The following is a 27047-nucleotide window of genomic DNA, read 5'->3' on the forward strand; positions in this document are numbered from 1 at the left end:
TAGTTAATCTGAGATTAAAAAAGTTAATAATCTGAGTTCTCAAATCAACTTTTCCAGCACGATTTATTGTGTTGTTATATGTGAAAACTGCAAATGGCCTACCTGCATTCGAAGACTTATAGGGCCTATCTGTTAAACTATTTTTAATAGTGGACATGTTTATTGTATTTATCTGTGCCTGGAGGGAAAAAGAGCTGAGAACATTGCATTAATTTACTCTTTGAACCCAACATTTTTTGTTTTGTTTTGTTTTATCTTATAGGCCACTATGCATATGCATCAGAACAATGTGTACTGGATAACTTCCAACGGACGACCATTTAAGGATTTATTTAATTATTTATTTGCTGTGGAATATTACTTTCCTCCTGGATTACTGGACTATTCATAATGAGAACGATTACTTTCCACATCTTGACACAATGCACGAACTAAAGGTAAGTAGCCTACCCTACGCTTGAAAGGCATTTGTTAACCCTTTATATATATATTATTCCTAGCTGCTTCAAATAGTAATATAGAGAGGTAGCCTACATATCTGTAAAAATATGCATTTGAATGTACATAAATGAGCATTGCACAATAGAATAATGCTTTTTAATATCATCAAATAAAGTTATTATAACGTCTTAGCACATTTTTTCACTCGTCTAATGCGACAGGTCGTCTAATGTACACATCAGGCTCAGGCATGACCGGCAGAATCCAACTTTTTCCTCAACACAATTGCGCAGGGGTTAGTGATGACGCCATTCAGGACTGTGTCTGTCAGTCACGCATGATTGAAAGCATCAGAAACTGTCTAGGAGAGCTTCAGTTCTGTCTACGGCGGTTTATGTAGCGCAACAGTGTTTTTTCAGCACGTTTGGAGCTGGACAGCGTCTTTGGGACTCGCTGGATTTCAGCATCCACGGGAAAAACATTTAGAGCCGCATTGCAGCCATTTCTTTCATCAAATGAGTAATCCCATCATCTTCCCCTGACTCTTTACCACGAGTCGAGGATTGAGTGAGCTCAGACTGCGTCGAGACCAGCCAAGCATCTCGCCCTACGGCGGCTGTACCATGATGTCATTAGTCTCCAGTATGATGTCATTAGCAGCCAATCAAACTCGAGCGGGAATCACACTAGCCAATTAAACGCGAGGCGAGAGAAGCGGCCCCGCCCACCGCACGTTTTGTCCATGTTGGAGGTCGCAGCTCTGAAATGAAGTAATGCAGAGAGGAAAGCAGACAAAAGTACACCGGTGTGACACGAGCTTCGTATTGAAACAGAGAGTATTATGCATGCTGCATAAAGGTGCAGGTTAAGATGAGATAGTTAATAGTTGCATTGGGGATTAAATGAGATTTAGTAAAATGACATAGGCTTGTGTGGTTGTTTTATGAATTGTATGATCATCATATAAAGACATCAAGTACTCAGAGTTTAATACTCTGTCTGCACATATAACATGTAGGCTATTTAAAGGAAATGTTGCATTGTAAAGACGGCCACCTGCAACATTCACTCTTTTCTTCTGTAGAAAATAGCAGATGGTGCTGGTTTGATAGTGACTATTCTCTAACCTGGCCCTTTTCATCCACATTATTCAATAAGCAGCAATGAAAAGAGAGAGCCTGATGTCACTCCTGCGGCTCGTACAGTCTGCGGTCTAGGCGTAAAAGGATCACAGTCTCTTCTGCATTTCAATGTGCTTTGGAAAAGCTCCACATTTAGACTAGCATTACCAATTGTCCTGACAGCGTACCTTCTAGGTTCTCACAGCCTGTGAAATGAAGTGGAGTAGCAAGCTTAGTTTTTGCTCTCTGTGCCTGTCGTCCAGAGATAAGTGAACATGTTCTGTCTGAGCACTAAGGTGTATCCAAATGCATTATTTCTCATTGCCTTCACACTAGTTAAATACTCATATTAAATTGTGGTTTTCTGATTATTTTATCAGCCATGTTTCTTGGATTTTTTTTGTTATTGTGAAGTTAAAAAGGAAATAGAAGAAAAACAAAACAAAACACTGCAGCCCTGGAAATACCTTACGCTATTCATTGGCAGTCAAGTTAAATTTCTTCTCATCTGTCTGTCTTTGAGATTAGACTCGGTCTAACAGTGTGATCCATCCGGCTCTGCAGACAGCTGGCAGTCTAGGGTTAAACATAAATATATATATATATATATATATATATATATATATACGTGTGACCCTGGACCACAAAACCAGTCACATGGGTCAATTTTCCGAAACTGAGATTTGTACATCACATGAAAGCTGTAAGCTTTCCATTGATGTATGGTTTGTTAGGATAGGAAACCATTTGGCTGATATACAGCTATTTGAAAATCTGGAATCTGAGGGTGCAAAAAAATCGAAACATTGAGAAAATCGCCTTTAAAGTTGTCCATTTATGTTCGCGATTGTGCTACATTCACTCACAAAAATAAATATTTTATATATTTACGGTAGGAAATTTACAAAATATCTTCATGGAACATGATCTTTACTTAATAACCTAATGATTTTTGGCATAAAAGAAAAATCGATAATTTTGACCCATACAATGTATTGTTGGGTATTGCCACAAATATACCCGTGCAACTTATGACTGGTTTTGTGATCCAGGGTAACATATATATACTGTATATATATAAACATAAACATAATTGCCTGTTAGTTGGGGGAAACTGTGAAAAATGTGCTATTCATGAAATTATTTTCTGTAAATGCTAGGTCAGATGTGTGCTATAGGGTGGTCACACATGTCTGGACACCTGTGTGAAGACAATAAGTGCTGTGTTTGTGGTTAGTGGATCATGTTGATAGTTAATGTGATGAACCTGAAGCTCCTGCAGCATCTGTGGAGATTCAGGAGTCCAGTGTTTCTCAAACCTGTTCACTTTTGAGTGTCTGTTTTATTGGATTCTCTGCTAATGACAATCAGATCTGATTAGGGCTGAAGGGACAGGGTTGAGAACCATTGTTTTCAGATCAAAGCATTGTGAAATATCACATCACTTTTATTTCAGTGGTGTAATTCAGTGGTGTAAGCCACACTGCTCTCATGATGAAAGCACAGATGGTATTACATTGTTATTTTTGCACTTAGACACAAAAAAAGTCTCAAATAGGGAATCAGTCTGTCCGCAAATTATGAAATGTCCTTCATCGTCATGCCTCTGTGCGGTTGGCATCAGCATTTAGCTGCGTTCACAATCCTTCATCCGTCTTTGGCAGAGAGCGCATGCAGTGTTTTTCTGTTAGTCTTTCACAACGGTTTAACTGTGCTGAGAGTTCAGGAGCCGCATGAGGATAGAGAGACAGAGAGACAGAGGACGAGACAGGCAGAGAACCAGCGTGCTGGGGAAGCCATTGTCTGTTCTGCCAGCGGTTCATCCGCCGGTCACTCCTCCTTGTTTGCAAGTGTAATGAATTCGGAATTCACCACAAATGATTCTGACATTCTATGAGAATAAAACATTGAGCAATGTAGGATCTCCTACTGACCTCAAAGTGACCAACCCAAGTGAAACAGACGTCAGCATATGATGTCATTCAGAAGGCTAAAGCAGGTGTTGATAATCTTAGTTCACCCTAAAATGACCATTTACTCCCCCTCATGTCATTTAAAACCTTCTGTGGAACACAAAATGAACACAAAAGTTAATGGTACCCAAATGCTCACCAAAACAGTTTAGTTTCCATCATTGTTTAAATATGTTTTGTGAAAAAAAAAAAAAAAAAAAAAAAACAGGTTTAAAATGACATGAGTGCAAGTAAATAACTCAGACAGGCATTAGAGAATGTACAAAACGTATACAAATAAGTGTATTTTTCAGTAAAATGTGCTGATATAGCAGGCTAATTGGATTAGACTTTATTCCTACCTGGACTGAAATTAAATGAGCTTCTGAATTGAGATATTGCAAAAGTACTTTTATCTGCCATTATTCTTTAAAGAAGTTACAAACTAACATGATTGAATCAGTGACAGTTGATTGAGACAGTGAATCAGAAATGAATTAAAATGCTTCTTTCAGTTATTTCTTCATTTCAAAGCAAAGACGAGTCAAAAATGTAAGTGATTTTATTACTATAAACTGCCCAAACACAGATCCTCCCCCACCCAAAAAAAAAAAAAAAAAACCTAAGGGAGGACTGGCTTTTACCGTTTAGCTGGAACTTAAAAAGGGGTCAACATAACAAGCCTGTGGTTTTTGCTTTTCTTTCTAGCTTGCATATATTCACAAAGGAAAATCCATCCATCCACGTTATGCTTGCCTTGGGTCGGCAAATCCCCAATGACTCTGTCGCTGTGGAATGTGAATCAGGAAGCGTCTCTCAGTCAGCTGGTAGACTAACAGCACTGCTCTGGGATGTTCAAGATCTCTGCTTAACTTTGCTGGTCATGCTTGTTTGCTGTGGAGACTTTCTGTGTTGTAACAGCTGATCTGAGGAGACTTGAGACTGCAAATAGACAGTGAACTGTGCTCTTCTCTCAGCTCTTCATGAACTCAAAACATAAAATATTATGTCCCTTAGAAATCAAACTGATCCGATAGAAGACCTGTAATTTAAACTTCACCTATGCTATTAGACTTGGTGTAAATAAAAAAAGAAACGCAAATCTAACAGTCACACGTGTGCTTTAATTACAATGTACAATCATTCTTATTGCATGAATACATGAATATATGAATACATAAAAGCTGAAATGAGCAGGAGTCTAATTAACCACAAATATTTGTGTTTATCATAGTGTAAGGCATTTGTTTGTGTATTAAATGTATCTTAAATTTAAAATGAAGACGTGGCTTCAGTGATGTCAAACACACACATAATGTGTGTATCTCCTGTACATCACCATGTGTTATCAAGCCCAGGGGTTTTTAAATGACTAATTTCTACTGCATGAAAACTGTAGAACTGGAAATGTTCTCAGAACTTTGGCTGAAGTTCTGCCGACATTGCGGGGTCAGAGGTCACTGGGACAGTCTATCCCACCAGAGAATCAAACTCATGTGTTACTGTTTTCCAGTCTGTCTTTCCAGTCTCACGTTTGACAAATTAAGGTAATTTGTGTCACATTCACCTTCAAGCAGTGCGATAGTAATGATGTTAGTCAGGACTTGTCACACCACTTCAGTTAGTCCGTTCAGGTGTGTCCACAATGCAAGAGATTAAATTATAGAGTTTATTTCAGCTTTTGGCTTTTTTGTTATTCGATGCTGCCAAACTGGCTGAACCTGAAGTATATTTCGTTTTGGGTTTTGCAGGTCACATGTCATATACATTGTCACATTTAGCCCAGATTTGCCTTATTCAAGCAGGCTTCTCCAAGGAACCTCGTCTAGCTCCGCAACAAAATGAAAGCTTGCCTGAAAACAACAGCATTATAGTAATGTTTATTCTGTCTACTTTTGTTATGTGTTCCAAAACTGAATGTAATTTCAGAATGCTTAGCATTTCAAGAGCTTGTCAGACTTTAATGTCAGCTATATTACTTAGCAAGCCTTTATTGTAAAAACGCCAGTTGGGCCTTTTGGAAGGCTTTTCGGCCATGCTTGACACATAAAATCAAGATCTCCAGCTGGGGCTTAGCTGCACAAGGACTGAAGGTTTGTCATTAGGCCAAATGAGCCATGGACTTCACAGTCCAAACCACGCCAAAACAATGTGTTAACACACTCGATGCAGTGCCAGGGATGACCTGGCGAGTTCTGACTGAATTAGCTGTTTTTTAAAAAACAATGCACAAAATCTCAAAAGTTTGGCTAGATACAATTTTTTTTTTTTTTACACAACTGAAAACAGCTTAAAGCTTTTAAAGGACAAAAGAATTGCCTGCTTTGAGGATCCTCCATGACTGTAAAGAGGATTCACATGCTTGTAGACTGTGTTAAGGACGTCTGGAATCTCTGAATGCTTGAACACCTCCTGCCTACATGTTCACCAATGGTGCTTACCATGTGAAATAAACTGGCAATAGTGTAATGACACAATCTTTTGGTAACCCATTTAATATGAACACACACATATAATGCTAATACTAATACTAATAATACTACTAATACTTACACTAATAATAATAGCAATTATTATTATTAATATTAGAATAATTCTACAGTACAATAAATGGTACTTTACAATAAGGTAAACATTAATTTTAGTTAACATTAATGTATTAACTAACATGAAATAACCAACACTATCTCACGACCAATTCGTACGAATTCGTACGAATGATAAAAAGTTGGCTAATTCGTACGAATTCGTACGACCTCACTCGTACGAATTTGTACGATTTGTCTAAACCCACGTGATGGGTAGGTTTAGGGGCGGGGTCAGGGGTAGGTCATTCATATGAATTCATACGAATTGGGCAATTCGTAAAATATGTACGATTTTGCAAAAATCTAATTCGTACGAGTGAGGTCGTATGAATTCGTACAAATTAGCCACCTCGTAGAATTTGTACGTTTTCCCGTGAGATCAGGTTGGAACTAACCATGGGCAATATATTTGCTACTGTATTTGTTAATCTTTGTTAATGTTAAATAAAAGCTGTTCAATGTTTGTTTATGTCAGTTCACAGTGCATTAACTAATGTTAACAAGATTTTAATAAAGTATTAGTAAATGTTGAAATTAACATGATCAAAGATTAATAAATGCTGTATAAGTGCAGGTCATTATTAGTTCATGGTAACTAATGTAGTTAATAATACATGTTTAATTTTTGTGGTGTGTTAAATTTGAACTATTAATGAAATGTCTCTTTTATACTTGGTCTTAAAATGGTCTTAATTAATTTAAATGCATGTCATTTTTAAACTGATGACATAATCGTCATCAGTTTAAAAATGACATGCATTCAAATTTTATCGTTTAATGCCAAGTTTTGATAACTGGATAAAGCTTTAAACCTTGATTATTTATTCACATGCAACTTCTGAGCATTCATCACTCTGAGAATCTCAGATGAAAAGGTTACTTTGTGCTTTTGTATCTAGTACTATCGATTACAATATATTTTTAAATCATTTGGGAGATTCAAATTGAAACGAAAATGAACCAAGCGTCAGAATTCGAATCTCGGTCTCTTACAAAAAGCCTTAAAGTGTCATGGATCTGTGCCTGAAAGAAAAGATCCCATTTCTTTCTAGAATGATCCGAGCCCCATGTTGTTCCCAAATCCCCACTCCCCATCTCAGTGGGAATTGCTTCCTCTGGCGCGAGAGCTCGGCTAATGTATGTGCATCATGCCCGGAGGGCTAATTCACCGCCTTGTCTGTCTCTCTGTAAAAACAGTCAATGATGCATCAGACAACAAAACCAATGAGCTGTTCCCCAGCACCGGAAGGCAGAACAGCCACTGTCAGCAATGGCGCAATAATTAAATGTGATAAATTATACATGGAAAAGGAGTGGCACTGAGTGACATGTGCAGCAAGAGCCATTGTGTTCGAGAGGTTGACGAGCCAAGAACCGGCACACACTTATGCCATTTGAACCGTTTCATTGACCCTGCGAATGACGGGCATATAGAACATGCGGAGGCAGAATGCCGCACACAGATGATATTGGCATTAGCAGGTTAAGGGACGGGGCCTTGTTACGAGGAGGAAGCACTTCGGGACAGCAGTGATTACCCCATGACATTTTTACAGGACTGGCGAGGGCCGGAGTCACAGGAGGCTGGTGGTTATGGTCCACTCCTCAGAGGGGAAGATGGCACCCTCTGGCCCCTTACGGGTTTTCACTATCTACTGAGAGCCACATTACTGACCTGGCCACGCAGGAGGATGAGCGAGTCGACTCTGCCCCCGGTGGCCAACAGCGGTCATGCACGAGTAGTGTTGCATGAATCCCTGCACGGTTACCTCATTCACGGAAAGGTCACTGAAGTACAGCAGGAGAGCAGTGTTGTGTTTCTCCAATAGACATATGAAGCATCTGCCTCAGTAAAAGAAAAAAAAGACATTTACCGTGAGACCTCAACTGAGTGATCCAATTAAAAGAGTTAGGTTTATTTGTGTGACATAAATTCAGAGGGCTTTACATAGCCATGTCAAGGAGAAAGAAAAATTATGCATAAAGAATAGAAATTATATTATTGCTTTTATATGGGCTAAAACCATTTGACATGTCAAGACATAAGAGACTCACGGTTTTTATAATGTTTCAGTCTTTTCATTGAACGCAGAGGACAGGAGTGAATGCAGTCAAAGCAAGCTCCCCATTCCAAATATAATAAAAGCGCTATAATGACTGTGAACATGAAAACATCTCAGGAGTTCACATGTGCAGGCCATTGAGACTAAGACTGATGAAGTCAACTGATCATTTAACTCATTCTTCCCTCGGGTCATTTTGACCCGAAAATCATTTTGTAAATTCTTTAACAACCGAGTGTTCATCAGAGGGGTCCAAAGACCCTAGGACTTTTGTCGCACTTGAACCACGAATACACAAAGTGTTTTTTTATGAGTGGATTTGAGGAGTTTTGAGAAATGTAAAAAAAAGTAACAAATCCTTCCCTCGCGGGTCAATTTGACCCCCATAGGAATAAATGGAATGCAAGGAATGCTTCAGTACACATTTGTTTATTTATTTTTTTAGGATTTTTAGGTTTTTCTAACTAAAAATGCTAAAACTTTACCAACAATTATTTTATAATGTCTACATGTGTATCTGAATGCATTCTGAAGAAAAACTGACTTTAGGACCCAGCGGAACTGCTCATTTGCTCCAAATAGAGCTATAAGGCCATCTAGTGGCAAAAGTCATGAAATATCATGTTATATATATATATATATATATATATATATTTATATATATATTTTTTTTTTTTCCCCACAAGAGGACTGCAGAGACACCTAGGGCCCTATCTTACACCCAGCGCAATTGACTTTGTACAACGACTTTGTACAACGACTTTGACTTTGATGAATGACCTATACATCATTCCTATTTTGCACCCGACGCACAGCGGACTTCTCCCTCGACAGAAGCAAGAAATAGGCATAAATCTAGCTTACACATTTACCAAAATTATTATACACCTGTTTAACCTAAACTTATTTGGGTGGGTTTCTCCCATGCCCATACAATGTCACTTCTCTGTCTTTTACGGCCCTGACAAGAACGTCAGTCTCCTCGACTGTGAAACGCTCCTGGCATGCGCCTTGCAAATTCGCCGTTATAATAGCAATCCGCCATGGAACAAGCACGCCTGCTTTTAAAGGGAATGTGAGATGATGCTCTGATTGATTTATTTCACGTTACGCCCAAACCACACCTATGAGTAATGTAGCTACTTCAGACCAACCCATTTTAGATTTGCGTCGGGCGCAAGAGTCATTTATCCCGACTGTATAATAGCAACAGCGCCCGAGATCCGCCCACAAAGTTACTTCTGTTTCACGTTTGATACTTGCGTTTCAGGGGCCGTATTCACAAAGAATTTTAAGGCTAAAAGTAGCTCCTAACTGGCGAATTTAGGAGCAACTCCTAAAAATAATGGGCGTGTCACTCGTAACTTTAGGACTCCTAATTTGTTTGACTAAGAGTAATTCACGAAGCATTTTAGCCCTAAAAGTAGCACCTAAGCCTGGGACAGCTTAAAAGAAGTCGAGAGGACTCCTAACTCACTAAGACCTATTCACAAACCGCTTTTTGTGGCATTTCACGTTGCGATGGTTTGAAATGCGTATGCGGCGGCTACAGGAGCTTCCAATCGTGAGGGAACAATTTTGCATTGTAGGCATAACTAGGGATGCAATAACGCCACCAACAACAACCAAAACTAGGCTACTCATTGCATGTAAACTAATTGTAACGTTTCATTGTGAATCAAATTAAAATGTTCTTCTCTTTGCAAACGTAGGCAGAGGCATATAGTGACAGATTAATTCAATAATGTTGCAAAGATATTGCATCAATCCATATGTTTCATTAGGCTATTTGTTTTGCCTTACTCTTTATTCATTTAGGCTATTTATTCAGTTATTCATCATCTTCCGTCCTTCGCACTACTTGTGTAGCGCACGCATTCTCAGACCTGTCACCTGTCACTCATCATCGTAGGGGAGGTGTTTGGAATCATTCCCGCGTTACAATCATCAGCCAATCAAGGTGGTCACTTCAGTCAAGCTCGTGCATGAGTAATGACGTCATCCATAGCAACCAAGACTCACTCTTAGTTTAGGAGTTGTCATTTTTCTTTACTAAGAGTAGGTCTGAAAGGCGTTGTGAATAACTTTTAAGAGAAAACTCCTAGCTAAAATCTTTTAGTGCGATTTAGGAGTACTCCTAGTGGTAAGATAAAATGCTTTGTGAATACGGCCCCAGATTGTTAAAATAGGGCCCCATATGCGAGTTATTTTGACCTGGATTAAAAGCAATCCATGAAATTGTGAGGTATTTAAAATTTAAGTTGAAAGAATGGAATGGAACAGAATGTGCTTAAATTACTATTTATTTATTTATTATTTATTCATCAAATCTAGTAATTTAAAGGTAAATAAAATAAAACAAAATAACAAAAAAACTCCAAAAGAATTGCATTAAAAAATAGCAAACATTTGATCAAAATGAAATAAAATAAGCTTTCTGGACAAAAAAACAACAACAACAACAAAAAAGTATAATTTTAAGGTTTCGGCTCATTTTGACCCACGAAAGATGTGTTACAAAACGCGAGGGAAGGATGAGGCCTGGACGAGTGGTCAACACATGTCTATAGACTTTTCTCCCAGTGAAGTAAACACTTTGCTGAAAAACTCAGCGAGGCAGAGCTTTCAGCATTCACAGGTTAACGCTTTTTGTATTTCAACAACTTTGACATCTGTTTCGCACCTAAATCTCTTATGCTTCACAAACAACCACAACATGTTACAACTTCCCGTCGAGTCGCAGCACGTCTGACTGGTTTGGGATAGAGGCACATGCCTCTCACACATGTGCCTCTCACACATGCACACGCGTTCTGTCTCACCCTCGCTGTTTCTCCTGCTATGCTGGCTGGCAGAATATGTGTCGGGTTCAGGAATGCTGATGCGCTTTGCACCCTGCCTGGCATGCGAATGAGAGAACAACTCCTTTCCTTCCCGTCCAGAGCACCACACGGCGGGAGCTGCTCGGCTTCAACCAGACTTTATGTGTCTGATGACAGGACGTCTGCTTTTCGAGCGTACCGTCGCATCTGCAAACGTGGAGTGCATAGCGGGAGGCTCTTGCTTGCCAAATGTGCACTTTCTTGGCCTGCAGAGACATGCTTGGGCACAGTCGGTGGTCTTGTCAGATCAGTGCGGTCCTTGTGTGTTAAAAGTGGTCACATTTGCATAAAGATCGGATGGCGTGCCATCCGTCTTAATCTGTAGGGGACAGGTAAACTCTCTTGACTTTCAGCCCAAAATAACCCATCAATCTGCTCAAATGAAAATGGCACCAGAACCTTCACAATACCTGGCTACCTTTGTGCTCTTCTGTGGCTTATCAACAAAGACTCTTGGCTGGCCTGGGAAAAAGAGTTCAAAGAAGCACCAGGGGTCTTTAAAGTTTATCTCCACTGAGATTTCCTATCAAGTAAGGTGTGTATGTGTGGGGTGGGAGAGGTATCACACCGTTTCAGACGCACTGAACTCAAGTTACTGATGTAAAATCAGGGTAGTCTAATAGGAAATAAATGAAGGAGGATTAACTCTGAAGCTTTAGCCTTCTAAATTAAAGGGATAGTTCACCCAAAAATGAAAATTCGGCTATCATGTACTCAACCCCTGGCCCTCTCAAACCAGTATTATTGTATTTCTTGCCAATGTTTCTCATTGTGAAGCTTTGAAAAGCTTCGAAAACCTTATAAGTACCACACAATAATTTCAGACAACTCATGCACTATATTCAAAGTCTCTGAAGCCATATGATACTTCTGTGTGAAGAACAGACCAGTTTCGCTTAAAATCTTGACCTGGCCTGAGCCCAGTTCTTTCAATCTAATCAAAAATATTGCATATCCAAGGCACACACTTTAAAAAGAAAGGCTTTTAAAAAGCTTATTAAATGCTGTTTTTTTGGATATTAATTATAACATCTCCATAGAGCACCTTATTATAAATGTTTTCACCATCGTAACACTCTCTACCTATTGATGTTTTTCAATAACCACTTCAAGTCTGTTCCTGACACAAAACAGCAGACAAGACATGAGGGTGAGTAAATAATGAGAGAATCGTCAGTTTTTGACTGAACTATTTCTTGAAAAGTTTTAAGAAATTTCTACAGAGAATAAGATAAAAAAAAATAAAAAAAAGAAAGAAAAGAAGTTTGGTTTCATCCTAATGATGATTTTCATGCTCAGTTTTTATTGATTAATGGGAGTGATCATCAAAAACATAGAAAGATAAATATTGTTGCTGAGTTTTACAAATGAATACCAAACCGTTCCATCCCTCTGATGTGATTGGACGTGACATCGATGCACGTACACGTTTAAGTTTACACAGCAGAGTCAGCGGTTACTGCTAACAGCCGATGCTCAGAGGCCCTTGTTTGCATTCGAAGAGAATGGCCTTCCTCTCACTCATTAACCTTTCCTAATACCCTGCATGTATTAATAATGATCTGAGGAAAAGGTCAACACATCCCAGCATGCCTTGCAGCACCAGCACACCAGCTCCCAGCAATTTACTTGCACAGTATGGGGATCGGAGTGGAGTGCTTGTTACGTCTGCATGTGCGAACTCGCCCCATAGTGCCTTGTGCTTGTGATCGTAGCATCCGCCTCAAGAGAACAGACAGTGATTCAGAATGATGTTTGGTTGTGAAGCTAACAAGCCCTGCTTAATGTAAATATTTCTGATTTGTTCTCAGATGCAAAGTGACAGCGAGACTCCGCGGCTCGCCTCAGGTGCACTTGTGTTCCACATCCCTGGCAGTGCAGGTGTAGGGCAGGCCAGGAAATGTAATCACACTAACATAAACAATGACATGAATGTTTTTACTTTATTTCAACAACATTCATAAAAAAGGCCACATGTATAACCAGTTCAAGCTGTCACTTTCTATATCTATCATGGGAATGTATAAGTGGAAAATCATATGGAGGAGCAATTGAAAAGCATAGTGATTATGTCATCATTTATTCATTATATTGTTCCAAACCCCTTGTCACATTCACCGTTTGTCTTCCTCATCTGTCTCTGCACTACACTCCCCAGAATCCTCCTTGGCGCACACCTGCATTCACTCTCCTCTAAGTAGTAATCACCGTCACCTGGATCCCAGCACTCAGTCACTCACTTGTTGTCTGGTCTCGTCAATACATGTCTCTAACATTGACTACGTTTACATGCAGCCAATAACCCGTTCAAAACCGGGATATTAGCAATAACCCGGTCGCGCACGGCCATGTAAACACCGGCAAAAACCCGAATGCTCATATCCCGGTTTTTAAAAACCCGGATATGATCCCTGGGGTACCCCTTTTCTAACCCGAATATTTGGTCATGTAAACGCGTATCGGCATATCCCCATCAAAAGGAACATTGATTTGTGTTCTGCGCATGTTCTACTCGCAAGGAATCTTGGTCTTTTGAGTAGAGACGGCGTATACAAAAACCCGCGTGCAGTATACCGGAAGTAAACAAGAAGTAGAGGCAAACATGGCGAGACACAGCACAGCACCACACTTTTGGAGCGAGGAGGAAAGCGCAAACAAAGGCGATCGCTATCTGCCCCGAACTATTCATTATCCGCGTGCTGCTGCTGTTGTTTTTGTCTTTGGATACAGGAAGAAGAATAGGAAATTACGCATATTGCGTCTTAAGGTTGTCCGTACGTCCAGACGCTAACCGTGCGTCGCCGTTTACATCGTGATATTGCCAATAGATTACAAATTCCATGTATACAGGAGTAACTCTCTCTACTCACGCATGTAAACGGGTTATTCCGAATGTTTCAGAAACCCAAATAGTGACCTTTACCCGACCATAACCCGAATAATGACAGCTTGTAAACGTAAGTTAGTCATTGACACACAGACTCACCTCTCGTCATCCGGATACTTACCTGCTTTCCCGATCTTCTTCAGCCTGGTTCATCTGTCATCTGCCATCTGCCATCTGCCATCATCACCTGCTAAAGAGACATTATTATCATTGAGTTAAAGGAGAACTCCGGTCAATTTTAACATTGAGCTCATTTTTTTGTACATTTGGAGTGCTGTCAATACAGAGAACAACGACAAAAATCGGTGTTGCCTACACCGAGTTATTCTATTTTTAAAATTTGCACCCTGTTGACTTCAATGGGGCAAGTACTAAACCTGCTTTTAGCCTCTTAACATCCTTGATGTGTCATTACAAGTGCACAGAAAATGTGAGTGATTCCTTCTGAGTGAACACGAGTGAGTCTGACTGCAGTAGATGTGAAAGAAATGTATAAAAATGATGTTATTTAAGCCAGCGCAAATACCTTTGTTTACATCCTGTTTTTCGGTTGAAGTCCAAAGTAGTCGATTGCAGAGTTCACACGCATAGGTTTAATACCTATGATCACGCGCGTGAACTCGGCAATCGACTACTTTGGACTTCAACCAAAAAACAGGATGTAAACAAAGGTATTTGCGCTGGCTTAAATAACATCATTTTTATACATATCTTTTACATCTACTGCAGTCAGATTCACTCGTGTTCACTCAAAAGGAATCACTCACATTTTCTGTGCACTTGTAATGACACATCAAGGATGTTAAGAGGCTAAAAGCAGGTTTAGTACTTGCCCCATTGAAGTCAACAGGGTGCAAATTTTAAAAATAGAATAACTCGGTGTAGGCAACACCGATTTTTGTCGTTGTTCTCTGTATTGACATCACTCCAAATGTACAAAAAAATGAGCTCAATGTTAAAATTGACCGGAGTTCTCCTTTAAGTTACCATTATTTATCTGTTATCTGTATACTCACCATTCTCCACTGGATCTGTTCCCTTCTGCAAATAAAGCACTTAAAACTTACGTTACCTTCTTGTCTGCTTCCTGTACGAAACCTGACACCCCTATGCTGGTATTTTTTTTTTTTCTTTTTCTGTCGACACAAGAGGACAAATTTTGATATTTGATGACACTTTTAAATGTCTCTAAGCAGGACAGCTGGATGCTTATGCAGATGATGCAAAAAAAACAAAAACAATATTGGGTACACTTTGAAGCATTTATTTAGTGTTTCTGAAACAAGCAATACGTAGCATGACCTATAACTGACAATCTCTGTGACAGCTGCCTTTGCTGAGTGAAGTTTTCTAAAATGAAGCTTTATAAATCATATTTTATCTGTAAATTAAAAAGTGATTATCTCTGTTGACATAGTACATTAATGGTATGCTGTACACCCAGTATTTTGACAGAGTGCATTACATACTCCCAGTCACCTCTCAGCAATTTCCTAACGGGCACATCTGAACTGACTATTGACATGAAGCAGGAAAACTGGTGTGACAGGAAACTCCTGTAGAGCTTTCTTTTATGACAATATGGATTTCAGTTTGTCAACAGCATGAACTTTTAGAAACCTGAGTGTTTTAACTCTTTATCAGATCAGCTTTAAGTGTAATAAACAAATCGTTCTTGCAGTGCAGTGTACCATAACATGTTGATGGAACCGGAATGCTGCTTATATCAGATGACATTGTAAACTTAGAGAGAACTGATGAGTCGAGTTCTCTCTCTTGGCTTATGGAAATGATTGCTCTGCTCTTAGTCAATTTAGGTGTTTCACTTAATTTGTTTGTGCAATCTTGGCTCATAACACAAAATAAACAGTGTGAGGTGAGCAATCAAATTAGATGAAGCAATTTACACAAAGCAAGATGTTGATTTCCCTTAATAAAATGTTTGTGTAAACCAGTCTCTTAAAGCTGAGGGGAGATCAGCGCACCAATGCAGTGTTCTGCAGACGTCAATCTTCACTTCTAGGTAACGTCGGATGCTTTTGTCATCCATTACATTTCATGTTCCCTCGTACGAGTACATGTTATCAAGCAGACAAGTCTTAACCTAAATGACTGTGAGTGCACTAATTGCGTATGCTTCACTCAAGGGCACAATGGTGATAAAGCTAGACTGTGATCTCAATAACTCTCCAGGTCCTTTGCCAGCAATGCTCACAATTAGAACTCCAACATTTGCATAAGATCTTTATGCCGTCAGCTGACACCATTCTCAATTTAATCTCAATTTGTCACAAATGTTTACTCTATTCGTTTCAATGGCTATGGTGTATAACATAACCTTAACTTTAAGAAACAAAGACAGTTAAAAACCCTCTTGAATTTATCATTTTGGGAGCTCTGTCCTTGAAAACCAAATTCAATATCATCATAGTTCTATAATATATATTGTTCAACACAATAAAACACACTGACATTAGCGATGTTTCCATCCACATATTTGCGCATAAATGAAAAAAATGCACATAAAAGAATGTGCGCACAATTGAGTGGGATAAAAAAAAAAAATGTCCGATAAGTAAACATGCGATGGATAACTACGATGGAAACACATTTACCGAATAAATTCCTTGACGCGCATCAAAAAAGTCATGTGACTTTGAACCAGTTTATGACGATTTTTTTTCTCTTCGGTTCACTGAATGGAAACAGTGCATTTTTCGCAAATGTTTTATGTGATATTCCCATTTTGCGCATATGTTAAATTCGCAACTTTGGATGGAAACATATAGACGAGTCACTGGACAATGAAGGGAGATCTGAATAGAAATAATTTTCAGGTTGAGGCATATTGTCATATTTTTATTAGGGTACATTGTTTCAATTGTTATATATTTATACAAAATATTATTACAAATATTTACTGGTCAGAAAAATTTATTTGTGTCCTGAATTGTTCTGTTTCATAATATTTTACGGTTTTTATTGTATTTGCTGAAAAGCCGATAGGCTGTTTAAGCCCACTTTCATTCATTCATTCATTCATTCATTCATTCATTCATTCATTCATTCATTCATTCATTCATTCATTCATTCATTCATTCATTCATTCATTCATTCATTCATTCATTCTTAGGACTGGAAGCTTCACCAAAAGAAATCTGTGTGTGTGTGCATAAGCATACATACTTGGCAATAAATTACATTCTAATTCTGATTCTGCTTACATACAGTTCATGGAGCAAATGTGAAACCAGTGTGTGTTCACTCAACTGTATTTTTGTCTCGGCATTATCAGTGGAAATGTTCAGTAGGTTTATTTGTATTTTTCTATTTATTTTCAAGATTGTGTCTGTCACTGAGTATCTAATGTGACAACTAGCCCTGGTCTCACCTAATTCAAAGCAGCAGCATTACCACCCGATAGTGTCACTGTATCATGGTGCCTTCAGAGTGTTTTTGTAAAGTTAGACAGGGTAAAAAAAAACTGTCTTGTTATGCCTGCAGTGTTTTAGAAACATGATTAGTTTATGTGTCGTAGATGACGTCTGTCAGTATGTTCATCTTACAGAGTTTAGTTTCTGTCTTTGTACATGAGTCTACATGTGATTCCCCACATCTGTCTGGGAAACACTGCATGAGGTGCTTATTGTCTAGAATGTCACACTTTAGTCATTTACAGACAGTGATGGAGTGTGTGAGGACTCGAGGACTGTGTGAAAACACTAATGTAATGTGAGATTAGAAAAAAAAAAAACAGCTTGTAAAGTTTCCTCCCGGTGACTTAAGGGCCTGTCTCTCTCTCTGTCTCTCTCCACCTGTGTTGATGAGGTTATTCCATTCACAGGTTAATTCCACTCATTCATTGCTAATTAAACGGGAACAGATCATGCTCACAGCCAATTAAAGGCTCATTTCAGTTACACAGCACATCAGTGTTGTCTATATTAAAACAACATGAGGGTTCCCTTTCAAGGGAACTCGCGCTGTGTCGAAACGCTGTGGAAACTCCTCTGCGTGAAGCACGTATGAAATCAGTCCAATGGCATGACGGATAGTCATAGGCGGGTGGCGTCATCGACCAGGAAATTATAAAGCACACCCAAACCAAACAGAGTTAGATTCTGTGCCTTCAGCAAGCGCTTCATATGAATCATTTGCCCTAGGTGTTTTTGTCTGTCTCAGTATATTTCAAAGCATTTTAGGCAGGAGTTTCACCACTATAAAAAAACAAAAAAACAAACAAAAAAAAACATTATAATGGCGAGCAAACAAAAGTTCAGGAAGTGTGTTCATCCCTTCCCATGTTATATCACAGGTGGGGATACAAATATACTGTGTGTGGTTTGTTTGGCAGTGCAGCACACTCAGTCAGCCCTTGAGTGGACTGAATGTGAGCACTGTGAGCGGCCTTTAAAACCTTTAAAGGGATTGTTATTGATATTATTCTTACACGAACGCATCGCTTCACTTCAGAAGGCCTTTATTAACCCCCCTGGGCGGCGTGGAGTACTTCTATCATGAATGTTTGCACTTTGATGGGCTTCCAAAGACCCATTCACTCCCATTATAAAGCTTGGAAGAGCCAGGACATTTTTTTAGTATAACTCTGCTTGTATTCATCTGAAAGAAGAATGTCATATACACCTAGGATGGCTTCAGGGTGAGTAAATCATGGGCTAGTTTTCATTTTTGGGTGAACTAACCCTTTAAGAATGCTGCGCTCGAGTTTCTCGCGGCTCGATTCCCGCTTCTGACGAGGCAGAGCGGCGGCTCAAGTCGTGGGGTTTGCAAATGGATCTAGCAGAGGGGTTAGAGACGAGCTTTGCCCATTCTCTTCCTTCACCTGCCAGGTCCAGTGCTTCATCTCAGGGTCTGGAAGCACGCTCTGCGGTTACTTCCGCCCCCAGCGAAGCCCCGGTACTACAATTATCCAGTTCTGAGGAGCTGGATGTTGTCATTATCCAGACAGGAGATACTTGTCACTTCAGTCTCCTGCATGTGAGGAGCTCATGGCGGTTGTCACTTGCGCCGTAGCCAAGTTGAATATCGATTGGCCGTCCGAGACACAGGAGCTTCGTCAAAAAAGTAAAGTAGATGAGCTCAAACTCGATGGGTCCTGCAGACAGTCGAAAAAGGCTACACCATCAGGTCTCGCCTTCCCCGATTCAGCGGTGTCCTCCCCACAGTGGTGGGTTCGATTGAGGTTCGATCTCGGGGGCGAAGCGTACCAACATCGATTTCTTCCTTTAGCTTTGTCACTTCGCACTTTCACAAAGTGTGTTTTCCCTGCATGCCTGTGACCGTCTTGCTTCAACCTATCAGAAGCTAACTCTGTTTGGTTTGGGTGTGCTTTATAGTTTCCTAGTCGATGAAGTCACCCGCCTATGACGTTCTGTCATGCTATTGGACTGATTTCATACGAAACGCAGTCATCAGCGCAGTCATCATGCTCACGAAGCAATCACGCAGAGGCGCTCCCACAGCGTTTCGACACAGCGTCTCGTTCTCTCTTCAGGGAACTAAGGTTACATACGTAACCGAGATGTTTCATAAGCGGCGTTGGTGGGTGTGTCATTTTGACTTCATAGCTTCCTGAGTAGGTCAGCTTGGTTTCAATGCTCAGTATACAGCAATGCTGTTTAAACCCACTCACATCTCACATAAGCTGTTTCCATCTAAACAGCTCTCTTGCTTAACCAGCTCCTCCTGCATGCGACAATCGGTAACACAGTAATATAGCCTCAAAACATCTCTGTCCTCAGACTGTTCAAAGATAAATGTTTTACTGAATTCAGAGCATGAGAACACAAGTGAATATGTATTATTTAGTACTGCCCATCAGAATCTGGCTGTTTCTCAATTGAGCAGTGAATGTTTGCAGTCCCTCAATCCTCAATGTCAACATGCACTAATTATTAACAGTTTTGTTTAGCTAATAGAGCCTCATGTTGTACAGCCGTGCAAAGAAGAATCAATAATTCTTCAAGTCAAGAAAATCAATTCAGAAGGGATGCAAAGACTTTTTACTATGCATTAGGCTAATATTATATATCTATATACTATAATACTATTATATTATATATATATATATATATATATATATATATATATATACACTGCTCAAAAAAATTAAAGGAACACTTTGAAAACACATCAGATCTCAATGGGGAAAAATATCATGCTGGATATCTATACTAATATGGACTGGGTAATGTGTTATGAACGAAAGGATGCCACATCGTTTGATGGAAATGAAAATGATCAACCTACAGAGGATTGAATTCAAAGACACCCTGGAAATCTAAGTAAAAAATTATGCAGCAGGCTTGTCAATTTTGCTGAAATTTCATTGCAGCAACTCAAAATGGTACTCAGTAGTTTGTATGGCCCCCACGTGCTTGTATGCATGCCTGACAACGTCGGGGCATGCTCCTAATGAGACGACGGATGGTGTCCTGGGGTATTTCCTCCCAGATCTGGACCAGCGCATCACTGAGCTCCTGGACAGTCTGAGGTGCAACCAGGTGATGTCAGATGGACCGAAACACAATGTCCCAGAGGTGTTCTATTGGATGTAGGTCAGGTGAGCGTGGTGGCCCTTCAATGGTATCATTCCTTCATCCTCCAGGAACTGCCTGCATGCTCTCGCCACATGAGGCCGGGCATTGTTGTGCACCAGGAGGAACCCAGGACCCACTGCACCAGCATAGGGTCTGACAATGGATCCAAGGATTTCATCCCAATACCTAATGGCAGTCAGGGTGCCATTGTCTAGCCTGCAGAGGTCTGTGCGTCCCTCCATGGATATGCCTCCCCAGACCATCACTGACCCACCACCAAACCGGTCATGCTGAACGATGTTACAGGCAGCATAACATTCTCCACGGCTTCTCCAGACCCTTTCCTGTCTGTCACGTGCTCAGGGTGAACCTGCTCTCATTTGTGAAAACCACAGGGCACCAGTGGCGGACCTGCCAATTCTGGTGTTCAATGGGAAATGCCAATCGAGCTCCCTGGTGCTGGGCAGTGAGCACAGGGCCCACTAGAGGACGTCGGGCCCTCAGGCCACCCTCATAAAGTCTGTTTCTGATTGTTTGGTCAGAGACATTCACACCAGTGGCCTGCTGGAGGTCATTTTGTAGGGCTCTGGCAGTGCTCATCATGTTCCTCCTCGCACAAAGGAGCAGATACCGGTCCTGCTGATGGGTTAAGGACCTTCTACGGCCCTGTCCAGCACTCCTAGAGTAGCTGTCTGTCTTCCTGGAATCTCCTCCATGCTCTTGAGACTGTGCTGGGAGACACAGCAAACCTTCTGGCAATGGCACGTATTGATGAGCCATCCTGAAGGAGCTGGACTGCCTGCGCAACCTCTGTAGGGTCCAGGTATCGCCTCATGCTACCAGTAGTGACACTGACCCTAGCCAAATGCAAAACTGGTGAAAAACAGTCCAAAAAGATGAGTAGGGAAAAAATGTCAGTGGCCTCCACCTGTAAAACCTTTCCTGTTTTGGGGGTTGTCTCACTGTTGCCCATCTAGTGCACCTGCTGTTAATTTCATTAACACTAAAGCAGCTGAAACTGATTACCAACCCCCTCTGTTATTTAACTGACCAGATCAATATCCCAGGAGTTTAACTGACTTGATGCTATTCTCTGATTAAAAAGTGTTCCCTTTATTTTTTTGAGCAGTGTATATATATATATATATATATATATATATATATGTGTGTGTGTGTGTGTGTGTGTGTGTGTGTGTGTGTGTATGTGTGTAATTGTTTCGTAATTGTGTATATATATATATATATATATATATATATATATATATATATATATATATATATATATATATATATATATACAGTGCAATGCATAAGTGAATACACCCATGCTAAAGTTGACTAAAAAGAGGAATAAAAAATCATATTTTGGAAATTGAATTTAATGCCTTAATTTAAAAAATTAGGAAAAATCCAACCTTTAAGGACACCAATTTTCTTTGTGAATGAATAATGTATCGTAAATAAATAAATGTTCTTCCTTAAAATACATGGTGCATAAGTGAGTACACCCCTATGTTAAATTCCCATAGAGGCAGGCAGATTTTTATTTGTAAGTATTTTAAAAAAATTTTTTTAGGATACTATGCATCCTGATAAAGTTCCCTTGGCCTTTGGAATTAACATAGCCCCACATCATCACATAGCCTTCACCATACCTAGAGATTGGCATGGGGTACTTTCCATAAGATCATCTCTCAATGCAAATCAAACTAGCTTTTAGGCTAACTGAAATAAAACCATGCCAATCTCTAGGTATGGTGAAGGCTATGTGATGATGTGGGGCTATTTTAATTCCAAAGGCCAAGGGAACTTTATCAGGATGCATAGTATCCTAAAAAAATAAATAAAAAAAAATACTTAAAAATAAAAATCTGCCTGCCTCTATGGGAATTTAACATAGGGGTGTACTCACTTATGCACCATGTATTTTAAGGAAGAACATTTATTTATTTACGATACATTATTCATTCACAAAGAAAAATGGTGTCCTTAAAGGTTGGATTTTTCCTAATTTTTTAAATTAAGGCATTAAGTTCAATTTCCAAAATATTATTTTTTATTCCTCTTTTTAGTCAACTTTAGCATGGGTGTATTCACTTATGCATAGCACTGTATATATATAGCTTAACTTAGATTGCAATTATATAATGGATTGTTAAAATGACTCAAAACATATTAAGATGTAGCCAATATGGCTCAATTCAGCACAGCACAATTCATGGTTACTCTGGACATCCATGTGAGCAATCATAACGGCACATTCACCTGTGGTCTCAATCACCTTTCATTTCCATTGCCGGCCTCCTGTACATACTTTTATTGTTCAGATGTGATGACCTGCTGTCAGTAAATGTGAATATTGAATCTTGATAACGCTTCTGAAATTGAAGATATATACAATGTCCTGCCCTCAAGGAGATCTTATAATGGCAATGTGTCTATATCAAGATATCTAGCATAATAGTTTTAAAGAAATATGTGAGTCAAATGTTTATGACCATTGCACAATTGCTTTTATGTCGAAAATCATGAGAGCAGAACATGGGAAACTGAATAAAATCACAGTGTCCATAACCAGTTACAATTCAAACATTTGTTTCATAAGTGGTAATGAAAAAAAAAAAAAAAAAAAATTATCCAATGTTTCCTTCGAGTTTGCCATTATGAGGAGCAGAGTGTTGTGTGCAGGCTTAAAAGCATGCAGCACCAGGGCAGCACTTGATGTCCTTTAGGCCTCCTCTATTCATTTTTTCCGATTGGGTAACCAGAGATGTACAGGCCACAACACTGGGTGACCTGCAGCTGAACCTGTGTGGCTGACAGATCTTAGTAACAGAAGCTTTCATTTGTGGCTTTTAATGTATTTCATTCCGGACCACAAATGGATTGTACTGCAGGATCAAGTGATGTCGAATATATATTTCGTCTCTTTGTATGAAGAGAATAGAGCAGGGACTGCTGCTGCAACCATGGCAGGATAATATTTACGTGAGCCTTCTGCATGTGTGATTATTGATCTTGCATGTAGGAAGAGGTCGTTGAAAGGAACACTGAGGATCTTGGACCGGAAGCTTTCAGGAAAGCCATGCAAGTGGTAGGTCTCTCTGTGTCAGCAGTGCTATGGCAGAATGTGTGGAGAGGTTCATGTCCTGTTCATGTTGAAACCGTATCTATGTGAACGACGTCTCACAGACCCCGGCCAAGTTTTCATGCCCAATAGATCAGGGTTGGCATGTCGGCGAGGGCTCTGGAAGGTCATTCGTCCTGACTTTAGTCATGCCAGAGTGTTGCTGCCAACCTCGGTGATGCATTCTCAGCAAGGCTCAGCAGTGAGCTCCTTCCACATACGAACCATTTCCACTGCATGTTAGTATTTTACCGCACGCTCTGGTCTTCTACAAGGCCAGTGGAGAAAGAGAGTGTAACCGAAGCCCATCGTAGAGAGGATGTGCTTGGTTCACTGCGGGGTTAGACCTACAAGACCCCAAAGATCAAAGCGTGTGTCCCATTCACCTTGCATACAAAATCAGCAGCGGGTCTAGGCCAAAGCCCTGGTGGACAACCTTGGCTCTGGACAGCCGTTATGATTGGCTGCGACTCAAGCAAGGTCAGCAGGAGAGGAGTGTGAGTAAAGACTGAGAACAGGTCTTTGTGTCATTTGGCCCAACTACCAACCAAGGGCCAAATTTCAAGGATGTATGTGTGTGTTTTAACGTGTGGTTTCTGTTAGGAGGTAAGAGACGAAGAATTTCACAAGACTGTGTACTGTGACTATACAGTGCTGCAGGAATGACATATTTTTGTAAGCCAAAACTCTGAAGCCAATGGGTTTTTGGTTAAATGAAATAATGTCTGTGGATAACTCAAGCTCAGGAAATTTTGCTAACAAGTGTCTAAATGGAGGTTTTTAGACATTAAATGACACTAAACCATAACAGGTAAACTCATATACTCACTAGTTCATTTGTTGTGTTTTAGAATCATGCTCTCACAAACTTTTCTTGCTCAAAATGTATTTATTACATGAATAATAAATATTTTATGATTTATTACATAAAGACTAAAAGAGTTGTCAGAAACTCAATGTTGGTGATGTTGAAGTCATGCTTGCATTTGCTCTTGGCGGAATAGATCTGGTATGCTGCTGCTGTATTGCTGCTGATTATTGCTGTTGTTGTAGATTATTGCTGCTGCTGCAGAGCAAGTACAGGAAATTGCTACTGCCAATACATATGCTGATACTCTGCTGTGGTTATGCAAGACATACTGCTGCTGCACAAATAGAGTATAAATGAATTACCCCCCAACAAAGCTCCAGTTCAACAAAAATATGAACAATAAAGTCAAAATGTGTAGCTGCTGTGAGCATGAAAACATATTGCTTCTATACAATAATATGCTTGAAATGATCCCATTTGTGTCGTTAACAAACAGGATATCACGTTACAAGCTGATAGAGATGAAGAAAATAACCCCCAGCAACCACCTGAGCAAATAGTTTTAAATTCATTGTCAATGGATAGTTGTCACTGTCATTGTCATTATTTTCTTACCTTTTTTTTTTTTTTTTTGGTTTATATTGAGATACGTAGAAAGAAGTAATTATCAATCATCAACGTAACCACAGTGAAAATACTTACCTTTAAGCTACTAATAAGCTTATTAAAAGTCTCCGGCAAATAAATCGTTAAATCATAAATCGCTGTTCAACCTGTAGTTGTGAGATAGCATGCTCACAACTAATTCTGCAGGGAAAATGCAGCTGCTTGCTTATTTCCGTATTTTGATAGTTTAATATATTTGTATTGCATATTAAGAGCAATGTTTGCATTGCATGATCAACTCATTAGCCCAACGCTAATACAAAGATGATCTTAAGCACGATGCTAAGTAACTTTATTTCACCACAATGTCTGCTTTGCATGCTACTGATGTTATTATTGCTACATTACCACCTGAATTTATGCATGCTGCAACAATATATATTATTTGTGACCAAATTAATATTCGCAACATTACAGTATGGAAGTGCTATGCCCGCTGCTTATGATTATAATAAACCTCAAACATTACAATCTGAATGTGACATGTATGCTGCTGCTAATCATTTTGCAAACAATGTGATCTGGATATCTATGCATGCTACTACTGCTTCTGCACGAGATGTCTATTTCACTTTAACACTGTGTGTACGCCGGATGTGAGAACCCATTATAATTGGTGAAGCTATCCACACTGGATGCAGAGCGACGTGAGCAACCCGACAAATTTCTATTTCTGACGTAGCCTACTATCAAATGCTTGCGCTACTTAATACGAAAGACAAATGAATTTGCCTGATCGTTTGTCGCGTCCAGTGCGAACAGCCTCTTGCTGTTATGGCGTGGCACCCCAGTGCACGCAGTAATGAGTTTACTACCAGCAATGCTTTACTTAGAATTGCTTTAATCATCCCTGCTCATCCCTGTTGAATAAGCAAAACATGAATGACTATTTCACTTTAAAGAGTTAATTTAGGCTCAAATGTCATGCAACTACATTGTCTACTTGCTGCCGCTGCCAATATTGTTTGCAAACGTTATAATTTTGCCATCTGAATTGCTATGCTTGCTGTTGCTATTAATAATATTCGCTAACATGCAATCTTAATTGCTATGCATACTGCTGCTACAGCTGCACTAAAGTACTTAGAATTGCTGTAAGCATCGTGGAATAACCAAAAATATAAGCAAAGTCCAATTCAAGTTTAAGGAATTATATTCACTAACTGCTCACTCTACACATCCAACTGATTTTTTTACGTGATTGAACTAATTTCATAATTGGACTTTATACTATCACTAAACAGAACTGAATCTGACATTATTTATTATTATTGTAAGTATTTTAGATATATGGAAGTCATTTGAAACAATAGATAAATAACGGAGTATGAGTATAAGACGCGTGCAGGAGAAATCAGTCCAAACACGTGCGTTAATAAAAAGTTCACCCTTGAAAAAGGTGTTGATAAAAGTTTCGAGCAAATGAGGTGAGCCCCGGTTAAATGTGTAAACATGCAAAGCACATTTCACTCAACATTTTCTCATGTCCACAAGTTTAGTCACAGTAATCTCATATAAATGGCTTGCTGCTGCTGTATAAACATGATATGTAATCGCTGCTGCTATATCACTGTGGGTTTTTGCATTGTCTGCTTGCTTTGTCAATTCCTTATGAAGTAACCTACATGTTCAGTCACTTCTGTTTGGGTTACATCTTGGGTTGGTGACAGAGCTCTGGCATTTCCGGTTTGTCATGTGTTTGTGTATAGTCTGGTTTGTTGTGAGCACATGGCTTGTCATGTATTTCCTTGTGCCATGTGCTTTCCTGTCAATTGTCTAGCCCCTCCCATCTTGTTACCTGATTACTGATTAATTTGTCCCACCTGCTTTCCTCGTTACCCTCTTTTGTTTGCTTCCCTATTTAGTCTCCCTGTGTTTGCAGTCCTATGCTGGTTTGTTGTCTATGTTCCCTTGTGTTTCCAGTTTTGCCAGATGCCTGTCTTGGTTTC

At 39.6% G+C, this 27047-nt stretch overlaps 1 protein-coding gene across 7 annotated transcripts in view; it reads left to right on the forward strand.

The window, feature by feature from the left end:
- Positions 1–27047, forward strand: part of LOC307172116 (uncharacterized protein) — a 150669-nt gene that overhangs the window by 1645 nt on the left and 121977 nt on the right. For 5 of the 7 annotated variants that reach the window (XR_013823657.1, XR_013823658.1, XR_013823659.1 and 2 more), the window contains exon 2: positions 263–437. The gene's annotated coding sequence lies outside the window, so the exon portion shown is untranslated. Of the gene's footprint in view, positions 1–262; positions 438–683; positions 4112–12858; positions 13322–27047 lie in introns of those variants that run through there. The other 2 variants (XR_013823660.1, XR_013823661.1) reach the window with 2 other exon arrangements.

This window comes from Squalius cephalus, assembly GCF_949319135.1.
Source record: "Squalius cephalus genome assembly, chromosome: 15".
Classification (NCBI taxonomy): domain Eukaryota; kingdom Metazoa; phylum Chordata; class Actinopteri; order Cypriniformes; family Leuciscidae; genus Squalius; species Squalius cephalus.